This window comes from Cherax quadricarinatus, chromosome 6, assembly GCF_038502225.1.
Source record: "Cherax quadricarinatus isolate ZL_2023a chromosome 6, ASM3850222v1, whole genome shotgun sequence".
Classification (NCBI taxonomy): Eukaryota; Metazoa; Arthropoda; class Malacostraca; order Decapoda; family Parastacidae; genus Cherax; species Cherax quadricarinatus.
Genome location: NC_091297.1, coordinates 46678421 through 46700592, shown reverse-complemented (window position 1 = coordinate 46700592; position 22172 = coordinate 46678421). Strand labels below are relative to the sequence as shown.

The following is a 22172-nucleotide window of genomic DNA, read 5'->3' as shown; positions in this document are numbered from 1 at the left end:
ACAACACAGTGGAACCTCTACTTGCGAGCGTGTCCATGTGCGAGTTTTTCCAAATACAAGCAGTCAATGGGTTGATTTTTTGCTTCCATACGCGAGCAAAATTTCCATAAGCGAGCAGACCTCAAGACAGGTTCCTTGACACTAGTGAGGGGCTTTGGCTCTTGATCTCGGGAATTGTATCTCATTTGTTTGTTGGACTATCTTATTGAAACTTGGGCAATGTATGATGGAAAGATGCTTCTTAACATACACCAAAAATCTAAGCATAAATAATGGAGTTCACTTCTCAGCAATTAGCCACCCCTTAGCGGTATTTTCGTATGGCTTTTATGGTTGTTTTCTCATTTTTTTGATCTCATTTGATAGAATGGAAAATATATTACAGAAATATATATGATTTTGATTGCTTTCACAACGAAAAGTACCTTGAAATTGAGCTCAACATAGGCGAAATGGTCCATTCCTTGGCTATGTTTAACCCTTTCAGGGTCGACAGGCTCTCTCAGGGTCAGCCAAATTTTAAAAAAAAACAAATTATTTTTCTTATGAAAAGATAGAGAATCTTTTTCTGATCATAATGACACCAAAAGTATGAAATTTGATGGAAAACTTACGGAATTATGCTCTCGCGAAGTTAGCAGTCTTGATCATGTTTACGCATCAGCGATTTTGCCCACTTTGAACCCTATTTTCGGCCAATTCCAGTGTACTTGTCGACAAAATTTGATTTCAACTATCCAATACAGTGGTCAGAATTTACCAATTTTGCCGATTTCACACAAATTTCAAAAGATGTCAATTTCCAAATAGGGTCCAGAATAAACAAGAAAGACATTCCTGGCACTATAATAACATTTCCTCTGTTCATTAGTCGCGTCCCCAGGCCCCTCTTACATTCTTTTGCTTTCCACTTTGAATTTTTACTTTCGCAAAAAAATAGAAGATTTGCTGTTATGCAGACTACTGCATTGGTGTAGAAATGGTATAAATATTATCAGCGCACTTGTGAAAGAATATTCCACTCACCAGTTGATGTGCATTGGATGCTTAGCATGATTTGTTTACTTTTGAACTTTGCTAAAAATCAAACATTTCTGCTACTTAGAGCGCAATTTCCAGGTAGTTTTCTTTGAAAAACCAGTCAAAATCATCTCAATTTCTTTAATATGTCTTCCATTCTATAAAATGAGACCAGGAAAACTATAATACAACAATAAACACCATACGAAAATATAGTGCAAAGTCGCTGATTTAATCCAAAAACACGATCAAAGTTTTTTTTTCTTTCTCATTACGCACTGTGTGCTGCAGGATTTTTTTTATACCGTGCACACTGACCACACAGACCCATTCTTTCATATGTAGGCATACCAGCTTTCTCTCACTAGATTTGAGGGCGCTAGAATTTAGGCATACTAGTACATCAAAAACCCTGGTGCGTAAGCCGTACTAGTACGGCCGAAACCCTGAAAGGGTTAAGAGTAAACAAATTATGTCACTGTCCATTCCAATACGCAGCCGTAAATGGGTTGGCATTATTTATACAATTATTACAATAAGGAATAACAGTAAATCTTATATTTTTTGTGTGAATAAAAATTACAAATTGTACTTATATAATAATAATAATAATAATAATAATTTTTTTTTTTTTTTTTTTTTTTCAACAAGTCGGCCGTCTCCCACCGAGGCAGGGTGACCCAAAAAAGAAAGAAAATCCCCAAAAAGAAAATACTTTCATCATCATTCAACACTTTCACCACACTCGCACATTATCACTGTTTTTGCAGAGGTGCTCAGAATACAACAGTCTAGAAGCATACACATATAAAGATACACAACATATCCCTCCAAACTGCCAATATCCCAAACCCCTCCTTTAAAGTGCAGGCATTGTACTTCCCATTTCCAGGACTCAAGTCCGACTATATGAAAATAACCGGTTTCCCTGAATCCCTTCACTAAATATTACCCTGCTCACACTCCAACAGATCGTCAGGTCCCAAGTACCATTCGTCTCCATTCACTCCTATCTAACACGCTCACGCACGCTTGCTGGAAGTCCAAGCCCCTTACCCACAAAACCTCCTTTACCCCCTCTCTCCAACCCTTTCGAGGACGACCCCTACCCCGCCTTCCTTCCCCTATAGATTTATATGCTTTCCATGTCATTCTACTTTGATCCATTCTCTCTAAATGACCAAACCACCTCAACAACCCCTCTTCTGCCCTCTGACTAATACTTTTATTAACTCCACACCTTCTCCTAATTTCCACACTCCGAATTTTCTGCATAATATTTACACCACACATTGCCCTTAAACAGGACATCTCCACTGCCTCCAACCGTCTCCTCGCTGCTGCATTTACCACCCAAGCTTCACACCCATATAAGAGTGTACAGTATGTACAGTAGGGCCCCACTTATACGGCAGGTTAGGTTCCAGGCTACCGCCGTAAAGTGGAACACCCTTTTTTTCCACTTACAAATGCATACAAATACTAGATAACAAGTTTACACTAACATATATTAAGTTAGCAATAGAACCAGGCATCAAAAAACAATAAAAAAGTACAATACACACATAGTGCACTCATTACTTACCTTAAAATATTTATAGTCTTAATCTAGGGTGAGACAAGTAGTATTTACTGTAAGAAATCAAGTGTGGTATGTATGGTAGTTAGCCGGGCTACAATACCAGGCCACATAATATTCTATTACATTTAAGCATCCCAGAGCGATAAAATGCGTATACAGTTTACTCATTACTTACCTTAAAATATTTGTAGTCTTAATCTAAGGTAAGATGAGTAGCATTTATTGTAAGAAATCAAGTGTGGTATGTATGGTAGTCAGCCGGGCTACCATACCAAGCCAACCCACCCACACATATTCTATGATATTTAAGCATCCCAGAGCAATAAAATGTATATACAGTTCACTCATTACTTACCTTAAAATATTTGTAGTCTTAATGTGGGGTCAGGAGTGAGTAAATGAGATAAAACGAATAAATATGAGAGAGAAAGAATGAGTGCATGAGAGAGGACAGGCGCAGAGTTATATAAACAAACCAGGCGAAGGTAAGTTTTGTAAACAACAAAGTGTACACGTCTGGTTTGTGTACAAGTTACATTGTGTACAAGTTGTCTCTACATTGATACGGTAGAATAAATAAAGAAGAGCACTCCCATTCTCATATAACATCATTTTGAGAAGAAATGACGCTCTGAGTGAAAGCAATGGAAATAAGTCACTCTGTCTGACTTTTTTGGGTTATCATGGGTTCTCTACGCATATGCTGTTATATATGTTAATCAATGTAACTGTATTTGTGTATACCTGACATACATACATATATACATACAAAAGGAATAATTTTCTACAGTTACCCCCAGTAACACATTTTCTCTTATGTTAGATTAGAGAAAATGTTATTCTTGGCATCAATTGTACAAGTTATCTGGCTACCACATCTCATATTTATGTTTATTTATTTTATTGTGGGGTGTATTTATCATCTTTATATGTTACGTATCATGTTTATTATATAATTTTGAAAAAAATATCATGGATAGATTAATGAAAATGTGTATATTAACGTAATATACGACATTTAATGAGACTCGGTGACTATTATTATTATTATTATTATCATCATTTCTAATATGCGTCACTTGTGCAAGTCGTCTGCTACCACTTCTCATATTTATGTTTATGTATTCTACCGTGGGGAATATTTATCATATTTATATGTTATGCATCATGTTTATTATGTAATTTTGAAAAAATATCATAGATGGATTAATGAAAATGTGTGTATTAACGTAATATATGACATTTAAACGATACTCGGTGATTATTATTATCATTACTAACATGACGTCTGGAGACCTAAGACACACTTACTGATTTTAATGTGAACCTGCATGCCAGCACAGTGTGTAAGTTTATTTAGGTACAGGTATACATAAGCATAATTATCAGAGTATATATAAAATATGAAATAACTTTTAAAAACACTTGAAATTCTGGACTTTCCAGACAAAATGGAGAGACTTAGGGCTTACGGATCTCACAGAGAATGTAAACAAACCGGGTGGGGTGCGGTGACCGTATTAGAAAGTCAGGTGGGAGGAGCCGTATAGCGAGTTTTGGTCATAATTTGAAATGACTGTATTAGCAGAACGCCGTAAAGCGAAACACCGTAAAGCGCGGCCCTACTGTATAATAATAATACATACGTATAATGTATAATACATACAATAATAATAGTACAATAATACATGTAATAATAATAATATAATATGCATAATAATAATACATATACGTATAATAATAATGTACTACATATAATAATAGACGGCTTCAAAAGGCCATCACTAGATGGCAGCGTTTACCACAACAAAGAGGGAGCGGTTGTGGCCGCCTCCACCTCTTACTTAACGACATATTTTATTCATTCTAGAGTATATATCAGGTTTCCATGTGATTTATATTGTTAATTATTTCATAATAGACGATTTTGGGAAATGTTAGAGTAACTGCGTGGGGAGTTTTGAACCAAGTGTGGTTGGGGATTTTAATGCTAAAGTGGGAAAAAATGTTGTGGAGGGAGTAGTAGGTAAATTTTGGTTGCCAGGGGCAAATGAAAATGGGGAGCCTTTAATTGAGCTGTGTGTAGAAAGAGGTTTGGTAATAAGTAATACATATTTTATGAAAAAGGGGATAAATAAATATACAACGTATGATGTAGCACGTAATGAAAGTAGTTTGTTAGATTATGTATTGGTGGATGACAAGCTGATGGGTAGGCTCCAGGATGTACACGTTTATAGAGGGGCAACTGATATATCGGATCATTATCTAGTTGTAATCTACAGTTAGAGTAAGAGGTAGATGGGAAAAAGAGGAAAATGGCAACAACAAGTAAGAGGGAGGTGAAAGTGTATAAACTAAGGGAGGAGGAAGTTCAGGTGAAATATAAGCAACTATTGGCAGAAAGGTAGGCTGGTGCAGGTATGAGTAGTGGGGGAGGGGTTGAAGAGGGTTGGAATAGTTTTAAAAATGCAGTATTAGAATGTGGGGCAGAAGTTTGTGGTTACAGGAGGGTGGGTGCAGGAGGAAAGAGGAGTGATTGGCGGAATGATGAAGTTAAGGGTGTGATAAAAGAGAAAAAGTTAGCTTATGAGAGGTATTTACAAAGCACAAGTGTTATAAGAAGAGTAGAGTATATGGAGAGTAAAAAAAAAGGTGAAGAGTGTGGTGAGAGAGTGCAAAAGGAGAGCGGACGATAGAGTGGGAGAGGTACTGTCAAGGAATTTTAATGAAAATAAGAAAAAATTTTGGAGCGAGTTAAACAAGTTAAGAAAGCCTAGGGAACAAATGGATTTATCAGTTAAAAACAGAAAAGGGGAGTTAGTAGATGGGGAGATGGAGGTTTTGGGTAGATGGAGAGAATATTTTGAGGAACTTTTAAATGTCGACAAAGAAAGGGAGGCAGTAATTTCATACACTGGCCAGGGAGGTATATCATCTTTTAGGAGTGAAGAAGAGCAGGATGCGAGTGTGGGGGAGGTGCATGAGGCATTACGTAGAAAGAAAGGGGGTAAAGCAGATGGAACTGACGGGACATAGTGTTGGAGTGGTTGGCATTTTTGTTTAATAAATGTATGAAAGAGGGGAAGGTACCTAGGGATTGGCGGAGAGAGTGTATAGTCCCTTTATATAAAGGGAAGGGGGACAAAAGAGACTGTAAAAATTGAAGAGGAATAAGTTTACTGAATATACCAGGAAAAGTGTACGGTAGGGTTATTATTGAAAGAATTAGAGGAAAGACAGAATGTAGAATTGCGGATGAGCAAGAAGATTTCAGAGTGAGTAGGGGATGTGTAGGTCAAGTGTTTACATTGAAGCATATATGTGAGCAGTATTTAGATAAAAGTAAGGAAGTTTTTATTGCATTTATGGATTTAGAAAAGGCATATGATAGAGTGGATAGGGGAGCAATGTAGCATATGTTGCAAGTGTATGGAATAGGTGGTAAGTTACTAAATGCTGTAAAGAGTTTTTATGAGGATAGTGAGGCTCAGGTTAGGGTGTGTAGAAGAGAAGGAGACTACTTCCCAGTAAAAGTAGGTCTTAGACAGGGGTGTGTAATGTCACCATGGTTCTTTAATATATTTATAGATGGGGTTGTAAAAGAAGTAAATGATAGGGTGTTCGGGAGAGGGGTGGGATTAAATTATGGGGAATCAAATTCAAAATGGGAATTGACACAGTTACTTTTTGCTGATGATACTGTGCTTATGGGAGATTCTAAAGAAAAATTGCAAAGGTTAGTGGACAAATTTGGGAATGTGTGTAAAGGTAGAAAGTTGAAAGCGAACATAGAAAAGAGTAAGGTGATGAGAGTATCAAATGATTTAGATAAAGAAAAATTGGATATCAAATTGGGAAGGAGGAGTATGGAAGAAGTGAAAGTTTTTAGATATTTGGGAGTTGATGTGTCAGCAGATGGATTTATTAAGGTTGGGGTTAATCAAAGAATTGATGAAGAAAAAAAGGTGAGCGGTGCATTGAGGTATATGTGGAGGCAAAAAATGTTATCTATGGAGGCAAAGAAGGGAATGTATGAAAGTATAGTAGTACCAACACTCTTATATGGGTGTGAAGCTTGGGTTGTAAATGCTGCAGCAAGGAGGTGGTTGGAGGCAGTGGAGATGTCCTGTCTAAGGGCAACATGTGGTGTAAATATTATGCAGAAAATTCGGAGTGTGGAAATTAGGAGAAGGTGTGGAGTTAATAAAAGTACATGTATTAGTCAGTGGGCTGAAGAGGGTTTGTTGAGGTGGTTTGGTCATTTAGAGAGAATGGATCAAAGTAGAATGACATGGAGAGCGTATAAATCTGTAGGGGAAGGAAGGCGGGGTAGGGGTCGTCCTCGAAAAGGTTGGAGGGAGGGGGTAAAGGAGGTGTTACGGGCGAGGGGTTTGGACTTCCAGCAAGTGTGCGTGAGCGTGTTAGATAGGAGTGAATGGAGACAAATGGTATTTGGGGCCTGACGATCTGTTGGAGTGTGAGCAGGGTAATATTTTGTGAAGGGATTCAGGGAAACCGGTTATTTTATATAACCGGACTTGAGTCCTGGAAATGGGAAGTACAATGCCTGCACTCTAAAGGAGGAGTTTGGGATACTGGCAGTTTGGAGAGATATGATGTGTGTTTTTATATGTCTATACAGTGGACCCCCAGTATTCGATGGCATCGGTATTCGATAAATCCGGTATTCGAGGCATTATATCGCAAAAATTTTGCCTCGGTATCCGATCGAAAACCCGGTATTCGATGCGATTCGTACGAGACGTGTCCACGTGTGGCCTGAACTGCCCCGTGTGTGCCAGTGTTTACAAGCCAGCCAGTGTGCGCGCATCTAAGAATACATTCGGTACATTCCAAATTGTCACTGTTTCTGGTACTTGTTTCTGCAAAATAAGTCACCATGGGCCCCAAGAAAGCTTCTAGTGCCAACCCTTTGAGAAAAAAGGTGCTAATGACTATTGAAATGAAGAAAAAGATAATTGCAAAGTACGAAAGTAGAGTGCGTGTGTCGGAGCTGGTCAGGTTGTATAGTAAACCCCAATCAACCATCTCTACTATAGTGACCAGGAAAACGGCAATCAAGGAAGCTGTTCTTGCAAAAGGTGCAACTTTGATTATGAAACAGCGACCGCAAGTGTTAGAAAATGCTGAGAGACAGTTATTGGTGTGGATAACTGAAAAACAGATAACAGGAGACAGCATCTCTCAAGCGATCATCTGTGAAAAGGCTACGCAGTTGCATGACGATTTGGTAAAGAAATTGCCTGCAACTAGTGCTGATGTGAGTGAAGTTAAGGCCAGCAAAGGTTGGTTTGAAAGATTTAAGAATCGTAGTGGCATACATAGTGTGATTAGGCATGGTGAGGCTGCCAGTTCAGACCAAAAAGCAGCTGAAAAATATGAGAGGGAATTCAAGGATTACACAGACAGTGAAGAATTTTAACCTGAACAAGTGTTTAATTGCGACGAAACAGGCCTGTTTTGGAAGAAAATGCCAAGCAGGACCTACATTACTCAGGAGGAAAAGGCACTCCCAGGACATAAGCCTATGAAAGACAGGCTTACTCTGTTGATGTGTGCCAATGCTAGTGGTGATTGCAAAGTGAAGCCTTTATTGGTGTATCACTTTGAAACTCCCAGAGCATTCAGGAAAAACAATGTCCTCAAGACTAATTTGTGTGTGCTGTGGAGGGCAAACAGTAAGGCATGGGTCACTTGGGACTTTTTATATGACTGGTTACACCATGCATTTGCCCCCACTGTGAAAAATTACCTAATTGAAAAGAAATTAGACCTTAAGTGCCTCCTGGTATTAGACAAAGCCCCTGGTCATCCTACAGACTTGGCAGAGCGACTTTCTGGGGACATGAGCTTCATTAAGGCCAAGTTTTTGCCTCCTAATACCACTCCTCTCCTGCAGCCCATGGACCAGCAGGTCATTTCCAACTTCAAGAAACTGTACACAAAAGCCATGTTTCAAAAGTGCTTTGTAGTGACCACAGAAACTCAACTAACTCTAAAAGAGTTTTGGAAGGATCACTATAATATCCTCAATTGTATAAACCTTATAGGTATGGCTTGGGAGGGAGTGACTAAGAGGACCTTGAAGGGATGTAAATAGTGTGCTGAAAATATCTAGCCTGGAAAGGACTTGCAGCAATGATTTTAAGTTGGAAAAATTCAGGTTCAGGAAGGATATAGGAAAGTACTGGTTTGGTAATAAAGTTGTGGATGAGTGGAACAAACTCCCAAGTACAGTTATAGAGGCCAGAACATTGTGTAGCTTAACCCTTTGACTGTCGAAGGGCCCAATCCTGAAGTTGCTCCTGGTGTCGCAAAATATTCGAAAAAAAAAAAAATTATTTTTTCTTATGAAATGATAGAGAATCTTTTCCCGATTGTAAAAACACCAAAAAAACGAAATTTGATGGAAAACTGACGGAATTACGCTCTCGCGAAGTTAGCGACTTCGGCGATATTTAAAAATCGGCAATTTCGCCCACTTTGAGCCCTATTTTCGGCTAATTCCGTTATTCCAGTCAACCAAACTCATAACTATTTCTTCAGAACTCTATTTTTTCTATCGATTGAGCACAAGAAACTGCCCATTTACCGATTTCAACTACCCAATAACATGGTCAGAAATTTGCAATTTGGCCAATTTCACGAAAATTAAAAAATACGACAATTTCAAAATAAGGTCCAGAATGAACAATGCAGACATTCCTGGCTCTAAAATAACATTTTCTTTGTTCATCAGTCATGTCTCCAGGTCCCTGTGATATTACTCTTGCTTTTTATTTTGAAATTTTATTCAAACAAAAAATAGAAGATTTACTGTTATGCAGACTACTGCAATACTGTAATAATTGTAAAAATTACATCAACCCATTCATGACTGCGTATTAGAATGGCTATTTGGACATTTATTGGACAATGACATCATTTGTTTACTTTTGAACATCGGCAAAAATCAAACATTTCCTGTACTTTGTGCTCCATTTCCAGGTTCTTTTTATAGTAAAATTAATCAAAATCACCTCCATTTCTATAAAATAGTTTCCATTCTATCAAATGAGACCATGAAAACGAGAATACAACCACAAATACTATACGAAAATAGACCACAAAGTCGGCATTTTAATTAAAAAAAACGGTCGGAGTTTTTTTTTTCTCATTATGCACTGCGTGCTCCAGGATTTTTTTTATGTGGTGCACACTGACCACACAGACCCATTCTCTCACATGTGGGCCTACTAGCTTTCTCCTGCCTGATTTGAAGCCGCTAGAATTTATGAGTATATATACGTCAAACACGGTACCTCACAAACGTATATATACGGCCGCGACAGTCAAAGGGTTAAATAGGTTGGATAAATACATGAGTGGATGTGGGTGGGTGTGAGTTGGACCTGATAGCTTGTGCTACCAGGTCGGTTGCCGTGTTCCTCCCTTAAGTCAATGTGACCTGACCTGACTAGGTTGGGTGCATTGGCTTAAGCCGGTAGGAGACTTGGACCTGCCTCGCATGGGCCAGTGGGCCTGCTGCAGTGTTCCTTCGTTCTTATGTTCTTATGTTCTCTGCTTGGAAAAAACTGTGGCCAGAATGTGTAGACAAAAGGGATTTTGAAGGGTTTGAGGCTAACCCTGAGAAGCCTATGCCAGTTGAGGAATCCATTGTGGCATTGGGGAAATCCTTGGGGTTGGAGGTTAGTGGGGAGGATGTGGAAGAGTTGGTGGAGGAGGACAATGAAGAACTAACCACTGATGAGCTGCTAGATCATCTTCAACAGCAAGAGGCCAGACCTGAGGAAACTGCTTCGGAGGAGGGGACAGAGAAAATGAAGAAGTTGCCTACTTCAAAGATTAAGGAAATGTGTGTAATGTGGCTTAAAGTGCAAACCTTTTTTGATGACAATCACCCTAACAAAGCTATTGCAAGCCGTGCTGGTGACTATTACACTGACAATGTTGTGAAACACTTTAGGAATGTCATAAACAGGAGGTGCAGGCCACTATGGACAGATATGTTGTGCGGCAGAAGTCCAGTGACTCTCAAGCTGGTCCTAGTGGCATTAAAAGAAGAAGGGAAGTAACCCCGGAAAAGGACTTGCTACCTCAAGTCCTAATGGAAGGGGATTCCCCTTCTAAACACTAACACCTCTCCCCTCCTCCCATCCCATCAATCATCACCAGATCTTCATTGAAGGTAAGTGTCAATTATTCTATTGTTACTGTTGTTATTGTAATTATTCTATTGCATTAAACTTAATATTTCATGTGGTAAAATTTTTTTTTCATACTTTTGAGTGTCTTGCACGGATTAATTTGATTTCCATTATTTCTTATGAGGAAAATTGATTCGCTTTTCAATATTTTTAGTATTCGATGAGCTCTCAGGAACGGATTAATATCAAATACCGGGGGTCCACTGTGCTTCTAAACTGTTGTATTCTGGGCACCTCTGCAAAAACAGTGATTATGTGTGAGTGAGGGGAAAGTGTTGAATGATGATAAAAGTTTTTTCTTTTTGGGGATTTTCTTTCTCTTTGGGTCACCCTGCCTTGGTGGGAGACAGCCGACTTGTTGAAAAAAAAAAAAAAATATAGACGAACTGTGTTAGATAAATAAACCGTAGAGTTGATGATAGCGAAATATCCAAGGAGTATGTTGTCCTGTCTCCAGACAAACTCTCGTCGGCCACCTACACCACCCATACCACAACATGAATGACATACGCACTTTATTCATTCTAGAGTATATATCAGGTTTCTATGTTATTTATATTATTTGTTATGTCATATTAGATGAACTGTGATAGATAAATAAGCCGTATAGATGATATTAGCGAAATTATTCATGAAGTATTTTGCCCGGTCTCCAGACAAACTCTCATCCACCACTGACACCGCCCATACCACTATATGAATGACATATTTTATTAATTTTAGAGTATATATCAGGTTTCTATGTTATTTATATTGTTTATCATGTCATATTAGATGAGTGAGATAGATAAATAAGCTGTAGAGTTGATATTATCGAAATTATTGAAGTACAGAATTCCGCTGGAATGGATTAATTGTATTTCAATTTATTTAAATGAGGAAATTGGCTCTGCAAACAAGCAAATCCAGTTGCGAGCAAGATCATGGAACGGATTAAACTTGCAAGTAGAGGTTCCACTGTATTGCATAACAGTAAATCTATTTTTGTTGTGTGAATAAAAAATAAAAATGGAATTCATACATAAAGCCTGGGAAAGTAACTAATGAGCAGAGGAAATGTTATTTTTAGTGCCAGGAATGCCTGTACTATTTATTCTGGATGCTACTTTGAAACTGGAATACAGTAGACCCCTGGTTTTCGTAATTAATCCACTCCAGAAGGTCGGCCGAAATCCGAAATGAACAAAAACCAAAAGTAATACGTATTTCCCCATAAGAAATAATGTAAATCCAATTAATCCGTTTCAGACACCCAAAGATATTAACAAAAAATAAATTTAATAGAGAATAATGATAGTGTTGCAGCTCTTCGGTGGTTAGTACATTCACTACTTACCTTAATATATTTGTAGTCTTAATGTAGGGCGAGAGGTGAGTAGTATTTATTTGTAGTCCCAGACGGACTACATCCCAGGCGGAGCTAGTCTGCCTGTGCTATACCTAATGGTTACATACACTGCGGCCCACAGCCATATTATTACCACTGACATACCATGTTCACTGAGTTTAACCCCTAAACTGTCCAAACATAGATCTACGTTTGCGCGCATAGCGCTCCGCCCTTGATTTTCTCCATAAGAATAATAAAAACGTAGATCTGCGTTCGGAGCGCTACGCAAGCAAACGTAGATCTACGTTTGGACAGTTTAAGTGTTAATCGCTTCTAACAACTACCTTTAGATGCCATCATAAACAAAGGGAGAAGTAATGAATAATTCATTCCGAGAATTGTAAACAAACGCATATTAAGGGCGGTGACTGGGCCAGATGCAGATTCATAGTTTTCTCTAATGCTGGACCAGAGAAAATGTGATATTTTCCCTCCATCGACTCACCACTCTATAGCATATAAACACTGCATGCTTGTATGCTATGTAACGTGTTTCTTACATAATTTTGAAGAAAATATCACAGACAGATTAATGAAAATGTCTATATTAACATAAAATAAGACACTTAATGTGCCCAAGAGTGATTATTATTAAACATACATCGCATGCAAACATTGCATGTTTATCTGCTATTTAACGTGTTTCTTATAATTTTGAAGAAAATATCATTGATGGATTAATGAAAATGTCTTTATTAACCTTCTGACTGTTTTTTTTTTTTTTATAAATTTTTTTTTATTATTAACACACTGGCCGATTCCCACCAAGGCAGGGTGGCCCGAAAAAGAAAAACTTTCACCATCATTCACTCCATCACTGTCTTGCCAGAAGGGTGCTTTACACTACAGTTTTTAAACTGCAACATTAACACCCCTCCTTCAGAGTGCAGGCACTGTACTTCCCATCTCCAGGACTCAAGTCCGGCCTTCCGGTTTCCCTGAACCCCTTCATATATGTTACTTTGCTCACACTCCAACAGCACGTCAAGTATTAAAAACCATTTGTCTCCATTCACTCCTATCAAACACGCTCACGCATGCCTGCTGGAAGTCCAAGCCCCTCGCACACAAAACCTCCTTTACCCCTTCCCTCCAACCTTTCCTAGGCCGACCCCTACCCCGCCTTCCTTCCACTACAGACTGATACACTCTTGAAGTCATTCTGTTTCGCTCCATTCTCTCTACATGTCCAAACCACCTCAACAACCCTTCCTCAGCCCTCTGGACAACAGATTTGGTAATCCTGCACCTCCTCCTAACTTCCAAACTATGAATTCTCTGCATTATATTCACACCACACATTGCCCTCAGACATGACTTCTCCAGTGCCTCCAGCCTTCTCCTCGCTGCAACATTCATCACCCATGCTTCACACCCATATAAGAGCATTGGTAAAACTATACTCTCATACATTCCCCTCTTTGCCTCCAAGGACAAAATTCTTTGTCTCCACAGACTCCTAAGTGCACCGCTCACCCTTTTCCCCTCATCAATTCTATGATTCACCTCATCTTTCATAGACCCATCCGCTGACATGTCCACTCCCAAATATTTAAATAAATTCACCTCCTCCGTACTCTCTCCCTCCAGTCTGATATCCAATCTTTCATCACCTAATCTTTTTATCCTCATAACCTTACTCTTTCCTGTATTCACTTTTAATTTTCGTCTTTTGCATACCCTACCAAATTCATCCACCAACCTCTGCAACTTCTCTTCAGAATCTCCCAAGAGCACAGTGTCATCAGCAAAGAGCAACTGTGACAACTCCCACTTTATGTGTGATTCTTTATCTTTTAAATCCATGCCTCTTGACAAGACCCTCGCATTTACTTCTCTTACAACCCCATCTATAAATATATTAAACAACCACGGTGACATCACACATCCTTGTCTAAGGCCTACTTTTACTGGGAAATTATCTCCCTCTTTCCTACATACTTTAATTTGAGCCTCACTATCCTCGTAAAAACTCTTCACTGCTTTCAATAACCTACCTCCTACACCATACACCTGCAACATCTGCCACATTGCCCCCCTATCCACCCTGTCATATGCCTTCTCCAAATCAATAAATGCCACAAAAACCTCTTTAGCCTTATCTAAATACTGTTCACTTATATATTTCACTGTAAACACCTGGTCCACACACCCCCTACCTTTCCTAAAGCCTCCTTGTTCATCTGCTATCCTATTCTCCATCTTACTCTTAATTCTTTCAGTTATAACTCTACCATACACTTTACCAGGTACACTCAACAGACTTATCCCCCTATAATTTTTGCACTCTCTTTTATCCCCTTTGCCTTTATACAAAGGAACTATGCATGCTCTCTGCCAATCCCTAGGTACCTTACCCTCTTCCATACATTTATTAAATAATTGCACCAACCACTCCAAAACTATATCCCCACCTGCTTTTAACATTTCTATCTTTATCCCATCAATCCCGGCTGCCTTACCCCCTTTCATTTTACCTACTGCCTCACGAACTTCCTCACACTCACAACTGGCTCTTCCTCACTTCTACAAGATGTTAATCCTCCTTGCCCTATACACGAAATCACAGCTTCCCTATCTTCATCACCATTTAACAATTCCTCAAAATATTCCCTCCATCTTCCCAATACCTCTAACTCTCCATTTAATAACTCTCCTCTCCTATTTTTAACTGACAAATCCATTTGTTCTCTAGGCTTCCTTAACTTGTTTATCTCACTCCAAAACTTTTTATTATTTTCAACAAAATTTGTTGATAACATCTCACCCACTCTCTCATTTGCTCTCTTTTTACATTGCTTCACCACTCTCTTAACCTCTCTCTTTTTCTCCATATACTCTTCCCTCCTTGCATCACTTCTACTTTGTAAAAACTTCTCATGTGCTAACTTTTTCTCCCTTACTACTCTCTTTACATCATTATTCCATCAATCACTCCTCTTCCTTCCCGCACCCATTTCCTGTAACCACAAACTTCTGCTGAACACTCTAACACTACATTTTTAAACCTACCCCATACCTCTTCGACCCCATTGCCTATGCTCTCATTAGCCCATCTATCCTCCAATAGCTGTTTATATCTTACCCTAACTGCCTCCTCTTTTAGTTTATAAACCTTCACCTCTCTCTTCCCTGATGCTTCTATTCTCCTTATATCCCATCTACCTTTTACTCTCAGTGTAGCTACAACTAGAAAGTGATCTGATATATCTGTGGCCCCTCTATAAACATGTACATCCTGAAGTCTACTCAACAGTCTTTTATCTACCAATACATAATCCAACAAACTTCTGTCATTTTGCCCTACATCATATCTTGTATACTTATTTATCCTCTTTTTCTTAAAATATGTATTACCTATAACTAAACCCCTTTCTATACAAAGTTCAATCAAAGGGCTCCCATTATCATTTACACCTGGCACCCCAAACTTACCTACCACACCCTCTCTATAAGTTTCTCCTACTTTAGCATTCTGACTGTTACGGTTATATGTATACGTCTTACAAGCCACCGTATTTGGCGTATTAATACACCAAAATTCTAGCGGATTCAAATCAAGCAGGAGAAAGCTGGTAGGCCCACATGTGAGACAATTGGTCTCCATGGTCAGCGTGGACCATATAAAAAAAATCAGGGAGCCACTGGTGCATTGTGGGAAGGCCATTTCAGTAGTCCTTTTTCAGCATGCCAAGCGGTAAGAAATATGACTCCCCGGCAAATCTGGGACTCTTCTCTTCCCAAGAGATGCTCTAACACAGATGGAAGTGTCAGTGAAGATCAATTTCATAGTTCTGAGGAGTTTGTGACTGAAAGCAATGCCCAGGAAAGAAAGAAAGAAAGAAAGAAAGAAAGAAAGAAAGAAAGAAAGAAAGAAAGAAAGAAAGAAAGAAAGAAAGAAAGAAAGAAAGAAAGAGAAAGAAAAAGAAAGAAAGAAAAAGAAAAAGAAAGAAAAAGAAAAAGAAAAAGAAAAAGAAAAAAAAAGAAAGAAAAAGAAAAAAAGAAAGAAAGAAAAAGAAAGAAAAAGAAAGAAAAAGAAAGAAAAAGAAAGAAAAAGAAAGAAAGAAAGAAAGAAAGAAAGGAGAAGGAAGGAAGGAGAAGGAAGGAAGGAGAAGGAAGGAAGAAGGAAGGAAGGAAGGAGAAGGAAGGAAGGAGAAGGAAGGAAGGAGAAGGAAGGGAGGAGAAGGAAGAAAAAAAGAATGAAGAAACAAGTAGAATGAAAGATAATTACTAGGAGGATGGAGAGGAAGGGAGCATCCGACCCCATTCTTTTGACAGGAGGTAGGGGAGTGAGTAATGAGACAATATGTCATTTTGACAGCTGCCAGACCCTGATTCATTACATTAAGTGCACACACACACTCACACACACAACACAACGAAAGTGTCTGGTGTCCAGTGTCTATGTGTATACAGTGGACATTCGAGTTTCGGCAGCCTCGACTTTTGTGAAATTCGTCCTTCGGCGAGTTTTTTTGGCAAAATTTGACCTCAAGTTTCGTGATTAGACTCAGGTTTCGGCGACCATCCGGTAGGTACCCGTCCGCCTGTCACTGCACACACTAAGCCAGTCTCCCATGCCATTCATGCTCAGTGTGCCATTGTTTACCAACAAGTGACCATCACCCTGCGGGTTCATACAATGCATTTTATAATAATCCATTTGTTTTTTTGTGCTTGCAACTGCTAAGTAAGTCATCATGGACCCAAGGAAAGCTAGTGCAAGCCCTTTGGTAAATAAAGTGAGGAACACGATCCAGAGGGACTTTGAAGGGCTTGAGGCAGACCCTGTCCCTGCCGACCCTCTGCCTGTTGTGGAAGGTGTTGTGGCATTGGGCAAGTCCATGGGGTTGGAGGTGAGTGACGGGGATGTGGAAGAGTTGGTGGAGGACCACAGGGAAGAGCTAACTACTGATGAACTGCAAGAGCTTCAACTGGAACAGCATCAGACCACAGCTGACGAACTTGCATCAGAGGAGGAGGAAGAGGGAGTGGATGAGATGCCTTCTTCAAAGATTAAGGAGATTTGTACCAATTGGAATGAGTTGCAAAGTTTTGTTGAAAAGTATCACCCTGACCAAGCTGAAACAAGCCATATCTGCAACATGTACAATGACAGTGTTGTGTCCCACTTCAGGAAAATCTTAAAGAAACGCCAGAAAAAGACCTCTCTGGACAGATATTTTGTACGACAGGGGTCCAGTGATTCAAATTGATCCCAGTGGCATTAAAAGAAGAAGGGAAGTAACCCCAGATAAGGACCTGCTACCTAAAGTCCTAATGGAACGAGATTCTCCTTCCAAACAATAGTGTACACCTTCCTCCTATCCCCTTCTCCCGTCTTCCATCCACCCAGAAGTCTTCAGCAAAGGTAAGTGTAATGTTATTATTTTTTATATGCATGTACAGTAGAGCCCCGCTTTACGGCGTTTCACTTTACGGCGTTCCGCTAATACGGTCATTTCAAATTATGACCAAAACTCGCTATACGGCTCCCCCCACCTGACTTTCTAATACGGTCACCGTGCCCCACCTGGTTTGTTTACATTCTCTCTGAGATCCGTAAGCACGAAGTCTCTCCATTATGTCTGGAAACTCCAAAATTTTAAGTGTTTTTAAAAGTTATTTCATATTTTATATATACTCTGATAATTATACTTATGTATATCTGTACTTAAACTTACATACTGTGCTGATGCAGGTACACATTAAAATCAGTAAGAGTGTTTTATGTCTCCAGATGTCATATTAGTAATGATAATAATAATCACCGAGTCTCATTTAAATGTCGTATATTACGTTAATACACACATTTTCATTAATCCATCTATGACATTTTTTCAAAATTATATAATACACACGATGCATAACATATAAATAAGATAAATACACCCCACAGTAGAATAAACAAACATAAATGTGAGATGTGGTAGCAGACGACTTGCACAAGTGACGCCATATTAGCAATAATAATAATCATCATCATCACCGAGTCTCATTAAATGTCGTATATTACGTTAATATACACATTTTCATTAATCCATCCATGATATTTTTTTCAAAATTATATAATAAACATGATACATGAGATATGAAGATGATAAATACACCCCACAATAGAATAAATAAACATAAATATGAGATGTGGTAGCCAGTTAACTTGTACAAGTGACGTCAAGAATAACATTTTCTCTAATCTAACATAAGAGAAAATGAACCATACCCCCGGCCGGGATTGAACCCGCGGTCATAGAGTCACAAAACTCCAGCCCGTCGCTTTAGCCACTAGACCAGCTAGCCATCATGTTGACGGCAGTGAAGGGACTTGAGCTAGAGTTCGTCACGGCCACGCTAGCTGGAGATTCGTCTGTAAAAACTTGCATTTGTGGTCACAGAGGTGCCTGTGCTAACTTTCCTATGGTGTAGAAATATACCTAGTTGGATGAATCTTATTGTGGCTAGCTGGTCTAGTGGCTAACGCGACGGGCTGGAGTTTTGTGACTCTATGACCGCGGGTTCAATCCCGGCCGGGGGTATGGTTTATTTGCAATCGTGTCATTACGATTTCTTGAGTCATAAGAGAAAATGTGTTACTGGGGGTAACTGTAGAAAATTATTCCTTTCGTATGTAAGTTTATTCAGGTATACACAAATACAATTACATATATTATCATACATAACAGTATATGTGTAGAGAACCCAGGATAACCCAAAAAAGTCAGACAGAGTGACTTATTTCCATTGCCTTCACTCAGAGCGTCATTTCTTCTCAAAATGATGTTACATGAGAATGGGAGTGTTCTTCTTTATTTATTCTACCGTATCAATGTAGAGACAACCTGTACACAATGTAACTTGTACACAAACCAGACGTGTACACTTTGTTTACAAAACTTACCTTCGCCTGGTTTGTTTACATAACTCTGCGCCTGTCCTCTCACGCACTCATTCTTTCTCTCTCATTTATTCATTTTATCTCATTTACTTACTCCTGGCCCTACATTAAGACTACAAATATTTTAAGGTAAGTAATGAGTGAACTGTATATACATTTTATTGCTCTGGGATGCTTAAATATCATAAAATATATGTGTGGGTGGGTTGGCCTGGTATGGTAGCCCGGCTGACTACCATACATACCACACTTGATTTTTTACAATAAATACTACTCATCTCACACTTGATTAAGACTTCAAATATTTTAAGGTAAGTAATGAGTGTACTATGTGTATATTGTACTTTTTTATTGTTTTTTGATGCCTAGTTCTATTGCTAACTTAATATATGTTAGTGTAAACTTGTTATCTAGTATTTGTATGCATTTGTAAGTGGAAAAAAAGGGTGTTCCACTTTACAGCGGTAGCCTGGAACCTAACCTGCCATATAAGTGGGGCCCTACTGTACTTGATTTCTCATTGATTTCAGTATATAAATCTTTATTTAATTTGAAAAAAAAAAAATCTATTTTAATATTTTTGGGTATCTGGAACGGATTAATTTTATTTCCATTATTTCTTTTGGGGAAAATGGTTTCGAGTTTCGTGAATTTCGACTTTCGGTGGGCTCTCTGGAACGGATTAATCATGAAACTCGGGGGTCCACTGTATATATTATAGAAACCAGAAGGAAGGAAGGAGGAAGGAAAGAATGAAGAAAAAAAGAAAGGTAGGTAGGAATGATGACACAGGAACGTTTACCTAGGATAACTACCTAACACAACTGCCTGCTACTACTTTGAAGAAAACTGCTCAGACGAGGTGTTTTGTCTGTACATATACAAAAAAACGCCCACAAAAATGCAGAGACACTCGTTTCATGTGTGAGGAGTGTAAAACAACATTGTGAATGAAACCATGTTTCAAAGAGTTCCAAAAGCTACAGAGCTTCTAGGAACATGTCCAGTGATTGTACATTTGTATATATATTATAGAACAATAGTAATAAACAATTTGTTGTATTATTTGTGTAAGCAAGCTTTGTAAACAATATATTGATAATTATGTCTGTGTGCTTACTGTGTTGTATATGAGTGTATATATGTACACTGCACCTTACTTTGGTCTCACAGGCCACATAAGTTGTGTGAAAAAATAAAATAGTGAAAAATACAAGAAACCTTCCAATGCAAGTAAACCAAAGTTCACCAGGTGAGCCGCATTCACCGCTGTTCCTATACATTGCTTATTTTCTGCCAACTTTACTCCTCTATATCTCAGTAAGTACTGATCGCAATTTTTTTTTTTTTTTTTGAATATTCTTCAACACCAGGAGACACTTCAGGATTTGGGGTTGCAACAGTCAAAGGGTTAATGTAAAATAAGACATTTAATGTGCCCAAGATTATCATTACGTACAGTGGAACCTCTACCTGCGAGTTTAATTCATTCTGTGACCTTGCTCACAATTGGATTTGCTCGTTTGCAGTCTCAATTTTCCTCAATGAAATTAACTGAAATGCAATTACGTAATCTGTTCCAGTGGAATTCTGTACAGTGGACCCCCGCATAACGATGGCATCACATAGCGATTATTTCGCATACCGCTTACTTTAATTGCAAAAATTTTGCCTCACATACCGCTTAAAAACCCGCTTACCGATTTTCGTCCGAGACGCGTCCAATGTGCGGCCTGAGCCACGCTCACATGTTCCGCCGGTGGCATTGTTTACCAGCCAGCCTCCGCGGTAACATCCAAGCATACAATCGGAATATTTCGTATTATTACAGTGTTTTCGGTGCTTTTTCTGGAAAATAAGTGACCATGGGCCCCAAGAAAGCTTCTAGTGCCAACCCTACAGCAATAAGGGTGAGAATTACAATAGAGATGAAGAAAAAGATCATTGATAAGTATGAAAGTGGAGTGCATGTCTCCGAGCTGGCCAGGTTGTATAATAAACCCCAATCAACCATCGCTACTATTGGTGGTACAGCTGCTGCTGCTGCTGCACTGTCAGCTGCTGCTGCTGCTGCACTGTCAGCTGCTGCTGCTGCTGCTGCACTGTCAGCTGCTGCTGCTGCTGTAGCACCGTTGTTGGTGTGGCTTATTGAGAATACCAAGAAACAATTAACCCCAGAGGATTTGCCACCCAGGATAACCCAAAAAAGTCAGTGTCATCGAAGACTGTCTAACTTATTTCCATTGGGGTCCTTAATCTTGTCTCCCAGGATGCAACCCACACAAGTCGACTAACACCCAGGTGAACAGGGAAAAATGCCTGGAACTAGTGCTCATATTGGTGAATTTAAAGCCAGCAAAGGTTGGTTTGAGAGATTTAAGAATCGTAGTGGCATACACAGTGTGATAAGGCCAGTTCTGGAAGAAAATGCCAAACAGGACCTACAGTACTCAGGAGGAAAAGGCACTCCCAGGACACAGTGTCTCATCAGTCATTGCTGCATCTTCAATAAAGGTAAGTGTCATTTATTCTTCATTTAGTAGACTAGTACATGCACAATATATACTGTGCATGTACTACTCTACTATTGTGCATGTATCCTTCTCTTTGTGTGTGGGAAAATGTATATTTCATGTGGTAAAATTTTTTTTTTCATACTTTTGGGTGTCTTGCACGGATTAATTTGATTTCCATTATTTCTTATGGGGAAAATTCATTCACATAGCGATTATTTCGCATAACAATTACCCCTCTTGCACGGATTAAAATCGTTAACCGGGGGTCCACTGTACTTCAATAATTTCCTTAATACCAAATCTATGGCTTATTTATCCATCACAATTCACCTAATATGACATAAACGCAGAAACCTGATATACAATCTAGAATGAATAAAAAATGTCATTCGTGTAGTGGTATCATCAGTAGACGAGTGTTTGTTTGGAGACCGGACAAAATACTTCTTGAATAATTTTGCAAATATCATCTATACGACATATTTATCTAACACAGTTCATCGAATATGACATAATAAACAATATAAATAACACAGAA

At 38.8% G+C, this 22172-nt stretch overlaps 1 protein-coding gene across 1 annotated transcript in view; it reads right to left on the bottom strand.

Moving 5' to 3' along the window:
* Nucleotides 1-22172, bottom strand: part of LOC128691697 (serine/threonine-protein kinase MRCK alpha) — a 163398-nt gene that overhangs the window by 24162 nt on the left and 117064 nt on the right. The gene's annotated exons all lie outside the window — the stretch shown is intronic.